Source organism: Balaenoptera ricei, chromosome 18 (assembly GCF_028023285.1).
Source record: "Balaenoptera ricei isolate mBalRic1 chromosome 18, mBalRic1.hap2, whole genome shotgun sequence".
In the NCBI taxonomy this organism is placed as follows: domain Eukaryota; kingdom Metazoa; phylum Chordata; class Mammalia; order Artiodactyla; family Balaenopteridae; genus Balaenoptera; species Balaenoptera ricei.
In genome coordinates, this window is record NC_082656.1 from 42,963,611 (window position 1) to 42,975,894 (window position 12,284).

The following is a 12,284-nucleotide window of genomic DNA, read 5'->3' on the forward strand; positions in this document are numbered from 1 at the left end:
TTTAATAACTTCCATGTGTATAGTGCTTGTAAACTTTTAAATCCTTTCACATCTATTTAAGCCATCTGATCCTCACAACAACCCTGTGAGGTAGGCAGGTTGCCCCCTTTTAACAGCCGAGGAAACTGGTGTTGAGAGGTAAACTAAATTGTCGCACATCAGTGATGAAGCCAGGGCTAACTAGCTCTCTGGACTTGGCTACTTCCATTGTCTACCAGGCCACCACTCATGTTTCTGAAAGGTCTTTCAACTAGTGAAGACGCTTGGGAGAAGCAAGTATATTCTTACCCGTCTGCACCTTAATGGTCCATCCACTCTTTTTTTTTCTGAAGACACGGAAAAGGAGCCAGGGTACCAGAAGGCAGCTGTTGGACCCGGGCCTCTGCCAGAGAAGGAAATACACCCTTGTGTGATCAGATAACTTTTGGTGTTTGAAATTAACCTCTGAAGCAACTTATCAAGCTGAAAAGCACCGGTTGCCTCTTCTACCGCGACCACAGCATCCCTGCGCAGCTCGTTGGCAGGGTCCTGCTGAGCGCTGGCCTCCTCGCCAATGGCAATCAGCCGGTCCAATTTTTCTTCCTCCCACTTTGAAAGTTCTCGTGCCAATCTCCTGTTTTCTGCCAACTGGGCTGCAATAGTCCTGGCCACTGACCACCTTCTTCACCTCGCCCACCTGGGAGGGGGCTCACTGGTCAAAGGCCCATCCCCACCAGAAACAAAAGGAGCTCTGGAGGAGGAGACTGGAGGCCGCTGTGCCGAGGCCACCCCGGGAGTGTTTCGGCCGGAGCTGGTGCAGGGGCTGGGCTCACCAGACACTCCCAGTCTGGTCATGGGACTGCTCTGACAAGGAGCAGCTGCACCTCTGAAAAGGTGGTGGGAGCTGCTGTAGCTGGGGGTTCCTTGAGAGCTCCCTGCACCCGAGGATTCATCCCAGGAGTCCTCAAGGTCACTGGTTTCTCTCATCTGGTCACTGATCCTCAGTTGACAATCCTCCTCTGATTCCTTAACTGTTTTCAAGGTAGGCTGATGATCTGCTGCCTGAGTCCTTTTTGCTCCCAGAATGCTGGTTCCTTCTTCCCCTGGCATGTCAGGGGCTGCCAAGTTCTGATTACAGTGCTGGGTCCAAGCAGCCTCCTCCATTAAGTTGTCTGCATCAGTCACTCTCTGATTTCGGAGAAGGTGATCCAACATATCTATAAAAGGGACAGTGTGGTGGATCACCCATACTTGTGGCGTGGGCCACATAGGCCTTTAAATATAATGCCTTCAGGACTTTGAACTTGGAGCGGCACTGACTCTCCGTGCGGTAGAAGCCTTCCTGCTGCGTCCGCTTAGACACAGCCTGTTAGACGTCTGCATTGTGATGTACGGTCTGGAGGCGCTGAATATACTATGCCTCACCTAGTATGGAGAGAAGCGTCGGTGTCTCCTGTCTGGACCACCGGATGCCCACACTGCTATTGGAAGTGGTCATAGCGGACTGCGAAGGAAGGCTAGCTGGAGGAGGCTCCTGGGCAGCAAGGTGCTGATCTGAAGGTGTGGGGAGGCTCTGTGTGCTCTGGTCTATCTCCAGGAGCCAGCCGATTCTTCCCACTCAGGGCTAATTGCTGAGAAGCCAGGTCCAAGGACCGCGTTTCTGGCTTCTGCCAAGGATCTGCTTTACTTTCATTACTGTATTTGAAATATTCCTTATTCTACTTTGTTTTGCTGCCAATCCAACAACCTCTTCATTTTCTGAGTAAGCAAAAACAGCTGGAGTAACTCTGTCACCTGCACCATTGGCAACTACATCAGCCTGGCCGTCCTTATAGACGGCCACACAGGCTGATGTGCAGCCTAGGTGAACCCCGATGGCCGCCATGAGGTGGCAGAGACGGCGGTAGCAGTAACGAGTGGTCCCCGCGCCGCAACAGCGCCCGGCCCTAGATTTCTTAATATTATATTTCAGAGAATAGTCCTTGGAAGTTCTAGTATGTGATAGATTATTTTGTGCTTGCTTACTAGTGATTTATTTTCTTTTCCTCTTTGTTTGTATAGATATATGAAGTGTTTAGGATTAAAAAAAAATTTTTTTTTTGAGTAAGTGTGAAAAATGACTAGGTTTTGAAGCATGGAGCAGTTGAAATAAATGCAAATAAGATAATAATCTCTTTTCTCAAACAAATCATACTATATTGGGTCCTGACAGTACAAAGAAACAAACTATTATTGGTGGGTAGCATTAAACATACCAATTCTGTATAAAAGGCTAATCTTAAATAGTAATATTGACATTTTGGATTAAATCAGTTTCACCTCTGAGCCATCAACATTACTATTAGAACATACCGCAAAACAGGAAGCCAGGATAGCTGAGTACATGAAGATGCCTAGAAATCCTAGGCGTGTAGTAACTGCTGAAAATTCCTACCTACATATAGTGACATGACTGAATATTTACGTGTAAGCAATATGAAAGACAGTTTTGCAGTGACATAAAAGAATAACATTTTTATAATGAATAAAATTTAGAAAACAAAATGGAAAATTTAAAAATGTCATTATCGTATGCTAATAGAATTATAAACAAAATAATTTTTTTGTTTTCACTTTTTAAAATATCTTTTATTGTTATAACATCATGTTTAAATGGTATTTTAAGTTATAAGATTTGTGACTTACTTAATTACTCTTGCCTTAAAAAATAAATCCTGAAAGTTATCCTACCACACAATAATTATCTATGAACAAGATACGTTAGCTACAAACCAGATAGCCATCTCCAAGCACACTGGTTATAAGAAGAAAATTATTCTGATAAAGGAAAATTAAGATATCATATTTGAGGGAGAAAAACATGTAACATAGCTTTCTTTTGAGTATAATTTTAAATTGTGAGCCAAAAGTATTTTCTCAGTGTTGTCTGTAATTTAATTGAATGCACTTTAAGTATAGTTAAATAAACACTGTTATATGTATAAGCTGTTTGAAGGGTACCTATAGAGTGGTCATGGGGAAATAATACAGAGAGGTGAATTATTATGCATATGCTTTCTAAGCATTTTAAATCAACACATTGTCATAGTGAAGAATGTAGTCTTTAGATCTAAAATACATAGGTTTAACATATAGTCGCTAATACTCTCTACCTATATGGTTCAGTTCCCTTATATTTAAAAAGAGGGAAATGGACAGCTAATTTATAGCCATTTTAAGTATTCAATTTTATAAATAAACTATTAATAATGTTAACTACAATTAATGTTAAATCAGACAATCTTTTTATAACCAGGCTATTAATTGCTTAATTATTTCTGTTTTTCATTTGAGTTTACTTAAAGAGAGCTGTGTACCGTCTAAATGGAGTCCAGAATTCATGGAACATAGCACAATTAAGAGCTCATTTGTCATGGAGCTCTCCAAAAACAACATTCAGTTTTCACTGTCAAATGCAAAAATCTGAAAATTGTTTGATATATACACATGCATGTGTTCAAATTGTTTAATTAAAAAGTTTTATACTGAGTTTACCATAAAATATAAATGTATACACAAAAGATGTTTTCAGAACAAATATGATGCTAGATAGAATTTTAGTTTGGTAAGTCAGCTTATCAAAGGCAGAAATGTTTATATATTGTACATGGTCAAAATGGAGTGGAAAACCATGCTGACAATAAATAATTCAAATATCAAACTATGTTTTGGGAATAAAAATCAGGATTTTTTTTTTTTTTTTTAGTTAGCTTTATCCTTTTCCTCATAGAAAGTTACCAGAGGTTCTATGGATTCCTCAAGTTTTTAGAAGAAAAGTAACCATCTAGATCACCATAGAGCTAAAAAAAAAAAGCTGTTGAAAAAGCAAATTAATTAAGGGCTTCACAAGTCTCTGGCCCTGGATATAAAAATGTTGAAATTGCATTCTTAAATGAGTTTAAGACCGAGAATTTTGTAAAATCCATTAACCACACCCTTCACTACATGCATTAGTTGATTTCTTGATTCTTCATTTCACCATGAGCATTATTTAAATAGTAGAACCCATACTATTAAACATATAATATATTTTTAAATTAAAACAAACTTTACTTACTGCTTTATAATTTATAAATGTATGTTTCAATCAGTAACTTATTTTTTTAATGAACACATAAAACAGTAAAATTTGGTTTAGTTAATATTTTAAATAAAAGTATAAGTTTTTAATTTTACCAAACAAGACAAATTTCAGGGATTAACAGACCATTCTACTTTCTAGTAATAAAATAAATATTTCACCTCCTTTCACGAAAACGGCAGAACAAAACAGGGCACAGAAAATGTCTGTAACCAACATAGTAGCAGAATAGTTGCTGCTTTTAAGGTCAGTACATTGTATAACCAACTACTGAAATTCAGGAAACCTCATTGTTGGAAGAAATGGTGCTTTATCTCATCACCTGCTTTACCTCTTTTATTTTCTTGCTTGTTTCCAAAGCTCCTGCACTGCATGAACTATTGTAATGTCACCAACCAAAGGTTCTTGATTTTCTTCAGACTGTTGTTTTATTGAAATGTCTCCCCAAATAGGGAGAGTGATTCCTACAAAGATAATTTATGTGGGCAAGTTGCTATTCATTCTGAAAAATGTAGCACAGTAGCTGGTGAAGAATGTATGCTCAATTAGCATTTATATTACTTAAGTAGATGGGGACTAATATCATTAATTTATATTCAGATAGTAATAATGATATGCACAGCCAGATATAACCATGCATATTATATACTATATATGATGTATTGCATTTCAGTAATTCAAAGATGGACTTACATTAAAACCTTTATTTTAATCTCACAGTTGATGTGATTAGATGTTAAGTGATATTTTAATTGACATTTTTTTTTAATTGACATATTTTTAATCAGAGGGCTCAATATAAAATAAGCGTTTACTTTACAATTTATGCCATTTTTCAATTTCTAGCAGAATTTCCTTTTTCTAGATAATAAAACCTTGTTTATATTTCAAATGTGTGTTTATAAAAAATTAATAAACAGAAACCTCAATTAAATAGGTTCAGGAGACCAGAAGGGGGAACTCTTATGCCCTGCAAAGATAACATAACCCAACAGGAAGAAGAAGGACTCCTCTTTTTCCTGGCAACAACCCAGCCAATGAAAAGCTATAGACTCTTTTTATACAGTAGCCCCCCCCCCTCCCCCAACTTCCTTTCCTCCACTATAAGAGAGTTTTCCTTCCCTTGCTCTGCTGGGAAGTTTCACATGGCTCATCATGGTTACAGACCCTGAATTGCAATTCTCTACTGATCCTGAATAAACCCATTTTTGCTAGAGAAATAACAGGCAGTCTATTTGTTTTAGGTCAACAACTTTATAGTGGCAATAATGAACAGGAAAATGAATGGTTTGTAAGAGTAAAGCTTGGTAGACTTGCCCTGACTGAGGGCACAAGCAGAGTGACAGGTGGTTGACAGGATCACATTGTGTCTGCAAAGTCCATGTTGATGGCAATCATGGAATGTTTCATAGAAAATGGAGGAAGGAACTCTGGTCACCAATGAGTTTAATTTTTGTCATTCTTTTGCAGTGATAGATGAAATTCTGTTTGTTTGTTTTTTTTTTTTTCAGAATTGTCCTGGAATGAATGATCAAAGTAAGAATTGCAGTTAATCAGGTAAGTAATTAAAATGTAACAACTCTAATGATGAGATGATGATAATTACAATAATCTGCTTATCCATCTATCTAATATGTGATTAGAGGAAAGAAGAGGCTTATGCCTATTCATTTAAGAAGCTGTCTTGGTTTATCTAAGAAAGGAAATATTCATTCCCTATGCAGAGAACATTGGGAAGGGAGCTTTCTATCATCACCTTTATAAAGGAGTGGATGTTTCAGAGACTGACATCCACTGGGTCATGACTTATTAGAGGTATAGAGGGTTCACTTTATTAGACATCAAGTATCATTTAAAACACACTACATTCCTCTCCCTCATTCTTCTTGTTCTTCTTGCTTCATGGATTAATAGGAATCAGGACATTTCCTTTCCAAGATGGAGTCATATGCTCTCTGTTCATTCTTCTCTCAATCAAGACTGGTAAAGACTCTTACCCAAGTCATGAGCTGGGCAATCAAGGCTAGGTAAGAACTAAGCAGAAAGGACAGAGCATTTATCTCTCTCTCTACTGCCAGGGCTAAGTGAGAGAGTCAAGCCCACAGCCTCATCCTAGGACCATGTGAACGGATTTGAAATTTGTTCAAGACTCCGTTATCTTGCTCTTTTGTTTCTGTAGACACAGCAGAGAGTGCAAATCTCACACCTAAGATTTGCATAATATCATGAAAATATAATTTAGCCTTTGTCATAAAACATATTCTCTAATATATTTAGCTACATACAGGTACATTTTTGTATACTCAAAAGTCAAAGAAGAGAAGGGTTGAACACATCACAAAATACTAGCAGGTATCATTACTAAGTAGTTATTATTTTATTCCCACACCATAATAAACCCGTTAGATACATTTTCTTATTTAATCCACCCAACATTTCTAAATTAGCCTCTATATTTACCCTTATTTATTAGATAAGTTTACAGAGCCTCAACATGGTTAAGTAATTCACTAAGATCTTCACAGGTGACATATGGTAAAGTCAAGATTTCAAACCATTCATTCTGATTCTGGAACTTAAATTCTCACACTATATTAAACACAGGCCAGTCTTTTTGGCTCAGTGACTCTGAGAAAGCAGCTGCTAAGTGAAGATCACAGAAGTTTCTCACTGTGATTCAAGAGATAACTGCTGTTCCTTCTGTAGTTTCCTTGCTGGCATGTGAAACCATGGACACCAGTACAGATCTGAAAAAGTTTGCTTTTGATTGTGACTGTTATCTCCATGTGTGGATTGTGGCTACAGACAGTAAGGTGGTAGATAACAAACATGACTAAGGACATAGGTGTGTTTCCAGATTGGTCAGGAGGCATCACAGACACAAAGAAGCCTTGACTAAAAGAGAAGGCTAGCAGATTGCTTCCTTACATCCCAGATAGCAGGGCCCCTCCTGTCTTAACTTTAGGTCCTGGCCACCCAGACTGGTTTCCCTGGATACAGGAGCTTCCTTGCTTAGATAGATTGAATCATCAAGTGTGTCTGAATTTATTCAGACAAACTCAAAAGGACAAATGCTCTCTGAAAAATATGAAAGTTCCTATTTTTAAGAAAGTAAACACAAATAGATTAATTTTTAATATATTATATATGACCAGATTTTATCTAGTTTTAGTTATTTTATAGTGATCTTAAATTCAATCTTAGGAAGATTGTAGTAGAAGTACCCATGTTCTAGTAACACATTTTTTGGCTTTGAAAAAGAGTATTTGAAACAGATATTGTTTAACAAATCATTTTATAATCTTACTATATCAGAAATCACCTGAAAATATAAGCACAATCTATTAATTTCTCTTTCTAAAGAATGAATGCAAATATGGAACTCAAGGAGTGTTACAATTGTTATTTTCAGAGTATCAAAATAGAAATCATGTATTTTCATTTTTTCTATTATTCACAGAACATAGAACACTGTCTTGCATATAAATTTTTCAGTATTCTTTGAGATAAAGTTACTTTCTCCCACTTCTGAGTAGGCAATGTAAAGAGTGAATCAAATATCATTTTTACCATTCTAACTTAAATACCTATTCAGTAATTCTACAATCTTTTATTTGGTTAAATTGGCCCTTATATAAAAGTACTTTCAATTTTGGAAAAAGAAAGATAGTTGACTAAGACTACACTAAGCTGGGAATTCCTAGTCAGGACAGGCTAAAAGGGGAGAAATCATAAAGGAAGTCTAAGGGCCAGAAAAATGATTGTGGTCATAAATCTGGACCCTAAGACAAGAGATTGACACCCCAAAGCAATGCCCAAAATGTCATGGGGAGCATAAGCTTGACCTGGTTTTCTGCAATGACTTCTTAGGGAATCTAATCTGTTGAACCGGAACAGGGTGGGGGGAGGCAGGAGAGTAGTATCAACAGTAGCTTCTAGGAAAAGACAAAACTTGGGTGTTGTCTTTTGTTAGGAGCATTTCAACAGACCACAACTTGATGGAAACAGAGCTAAATAGAGCAGTTCATGTTATTATGATTCCAGGCACTAGATTGGTTCAGGAAGAGTTTGATTCTCAGTAAGGAAAATGGAAAACAATTTTGAAACTTGTGAGAATTGATGTTAGGATAGTGCAGCTGGATGGATACCTAAGGACTCCTACTCCTAACTCAGGCACGCCAAATACAGGGTGTCTGTGATCCTCCTGCTGTGTGTGGACCTGAAAAATGTCACATAAGCTAGTTGACCATCTGGGCTATAACATGGAGGTGTTTCAAAAGTTAAATGATCCTCGCTGTATGAAATGACATGTCAGCCTCACACAGAGAATGCATCTGTTACTTGGGGGCAGAAAGCATGTGTCCAATATGAGAAAAAAAAAAAAAAAAAAGGTCCTAGGAAACTACATCACATATCTCAATACCTTGTGCTTTGCCTATACATTTCATTATATGTATATTTGTACTTATGAGTAAAGCTTGATACTCTAAAAAGATGTATAATTTCTGAGATTCTGATTTGACAATTTGATGTTTCCTGCCAGCTCAATATAACATACTGCAATCAGCTGAAATAAGAGCTTGTAAGTCACTTCCACAATGAATCATGAACAGCTTTTTCATTTCCTTATAATCACTTCATGGCTTATTTTCACCTTTGTCTCCAATTTCATTGGTGGGGCAGATATATTCCCTATGTTCTATTTCTGTCATGATAGGAACGATGTATTATAGTAAATTTTACATATTATATTACCAAGCAATTTTGATTTGAAAATAGGTTATGTACTATGAAAATTGCAGTCACTTGCTTCTATTCTTTGAAAATAAATAGAGTGTATGTCTAAGTGACAAGTACAAACATAACAAAATATCTAACGATGTCTAGAAAATCCAAAATAGATTGTTTCCTACCTTCCATTTCATCATTTTCATGTTCACCCACTCCCTGTTCTGTGTTCTTGGGGTGCACTGGCCATGTTACAATTCTTATGGTCATGTTCTCTCCATCCACAGGGTTGTTGCACATGTAGAATAGACTTCTCCAACTGGAATGTCTCTCAACTCTTACCCTGCTTCATTTCTTAGACTTCAGTTCAAGCACCATTTCATACAGAAAATCTTCTTGAACTACCCATGTTAGTTTTGAACATAATTTATTCCTGTTATGTACTCTCACAGAATCCGATGACCTGATTTCATAACCCATATTGCAGTTTTATTTGCTAACTAGTTCATTCAACATTTATTGAGTATTTTCTATGTACCACATACTGTGCTAGGCAATAGGGGTAAACCAGGGAACAAATTAAACACAATAATTTTACGTGTATTTTCAGGATTATTTGATTAATTCTTGACTTTCTCACTATATTGTTTCTTAAGTGTAAATGGATCTTTATTTAAGAGCAAAAGATTGGATCATGTTCGGTTACCCTTGTTCTTCTCCACTAAGTTCATATGTTTAACAAATTAATGTATTAATTTGATTAAATCTAATTATATTTAATGGACATTCTCAACTAGCCAACTTAATTATCTCTTTATTTAATTTTAATAAAACTGTCAGACTTTAAAATTTTTCTTTTGGACAACTGGAAGGTGACCATCTACCTTAGTATTTCTCAAATTTATTTGAACAAAATAGTTAGCTGAGGCAGGGAGATCACAAGAAAATCTACTCTCCCTCCTCTCAGACTGCAAAAACTATGACTAAAAGAAAATCAAATTCAATCTAAAGGATGTAGGATAAAATAATAATAATTAGAGGAGAAATCAGTGAAATTAAAAACAAGAAATCAATTAAAAAATCATAGAAAATAAGATGGCTCTGTAAAAAGAGCAATAAAATCGTAAGCCTCTATCCTGGGTACCCAAGACAAGAGAAGACATAACTACTAATATAAGAAATGAAAGGGGCTATCAATACAGATCACATGGACAAAAAATAGTAAAGGAATATTATGAACAACACTATGCTCACAAGTTTGAGATGGAACAATTTCTTGAAAGACACAATATACTAAAACTTACAGAAGAAGAAATAGACAATCTAAACAGGACTATATATATTAAAGAAATTGTACTAATAATTGATAACATTATAAAAAAGAAAGCACCAGGCTTGGATGAGTTCATAGGTGAACTCTAACCAAACACTTAAATAAGTAATTATACTAATTTCCAACAATCTCATCCAGAAGATAAAAGCAGAAGGAATACTTACTAACCCATTCTTTGAGATCAGCATTACCCTAAAACCAAAACCAAAGACAGTATATGAAAAGAAAGCTAAAGACCAATACCTTTCATAAACACAGATGCAAAACTCCTCAACAATATAGCAGAAAATTAAACCTGCAATACATAGAAAGAATTATACACTGTAATTATGTGGGATTTATTTCAGGTGTTCAAGCAGGTTCAATTTCTGAAAATCAATTAATGTAATCCATCACATCAATAAGAATAGACAAATAAATCAATGGCCCAGAATAGAGAGCCCAGAAATAGATCCACAAAAATATATTCAACTGATCTTTGACAAAGGAGAAAAGACAATGCAATGAAGAAAGGATAGTTTTTTCAATAAATGCTGTTTGACATCCACAGGCAAAAATGTAAATCTAAAAATAGACCTTCAGAAAAAATATGAAATGGATCAAAATACATATACTAAAGTCTAAAATATTGACAACAACAAATTCTGGTGAGGATATAACAGAAATTAACATTAATTGCTGGAGGGGTCATAAAAATGGTTCTTTGGAAGTCAGTTTGGCTATTTCTTACAAAACTAAACATGCTTTTATAATATGATCCACCAATCACGCTCTTTGGTATTTACCCAAATAAGTTGAAAATTTACCTCCATATAAAAATCTGCACAAATATGTGTATAGGCCTTTTATTCATAATTACCAAAACTTGGAAGAAACCAGGATATCATTCAGTATGCCAATTGATAAATATACTGCTGTGTATTCATAAAGAAATATTATTCAGTGCTAAAATGTATCTATCAAGACATGAAAAGACATGGAGAGACCTTAAAAGCATATTACTAAGTATAAGAAGCCAATCTGAAAAGGTTGCATACTGTATGACTCCGGTCATAGCTGGAAAAGACAAAACTATGGAAACAGTAAAAATATCAGTGATTGCCAGGAGTTTGTGGGGGAGAAGGGATAAATAGGTAGAGCTCAGGGAATTTTTAGGGCATTTAAACCATCGTGCATAAAACTATAATGGTGGACATATGTTGTCATATGTTTGTTAAAACCCATATATCATACAACACCAGAAGTAAACCCTAGTGTAAACTATGAAGTTTGGTGATAATTATGTATCAATGTTGGCCCATCAAACGTAAAAAGTGTACCTATCTCATGTGGGATGTTGACAGTAGGAAAGTCTAGAATTGTGTGGGGGAAGGTGACATATGTGAACTCAATTTTGCTGTAAACCTAAAACTGCTGTAAAAAATAAATTCTATTTAAAAAATGGACTGATAGGGTTTCCCTGGTGGTGCAGTGGTTGAGAATCTGCCTGCCAATGCAGGGGACACGGGTTCGAGCCCTGGTCTGGGAAGATCCCACATGCCATGGAGCAACTAGGCCCGTGAGCCACAATTACTGAGCCTGAGCGTCTGGAGCCTGTGCTCCGCAACAAGAGAGGCCACGATAATGAGAGGCCCGTGCACCGCGATGAAGAGTGGCCCCCACTTGCCACAACTAGAGAAAGTCCTTGCACAGAAACGAAGACCCAACACAGCCATAAATAAATAAATAAATAAATAAATAAATAAATAAACCCAAAGTTTAAAAAAAAAAGGACTGATATATTTTAACTGGAACAATAAAAAATTTAATAGACTTAGGTTAGAAATGAGTAGTGTGAATTACCTGTATTTAAGCTATAATACACACATGCCTTAATAGCCACATATTAGATAATTTTAAAGACAAAACATTACTGATACAAACATGAATTACAATACAATAATTTTTACCATAAAGACTTCAGCAATCTAAAGTTATACTAATAAGGCAAAAGTCAATAATATTTACATGTTAAAAATAAAAAAAAATAACAACCAGCACAAAACACCAGTGGAAGAGATGTGAACAAAGCAAGATTCCTACAGTTATTGGAGTTTTCAAGTATCTTTATGTATAAATAACTAG

General features: G+C 36.0%; 1 pseudogene; it reads right to left on the bottom strand.

The window, feature by feature from the left end:
* Positions 1-246: 246 nt before the first annotated feature.
* LOC132352426 (myb/SANT-like DNA-binding domain-containing protein 7) lies at positions 247-1,477 on the bottom strand (annotated as a pseudogene).
* Positions 1,478-12,284: the final 10,807 nt, after the last annotated feature.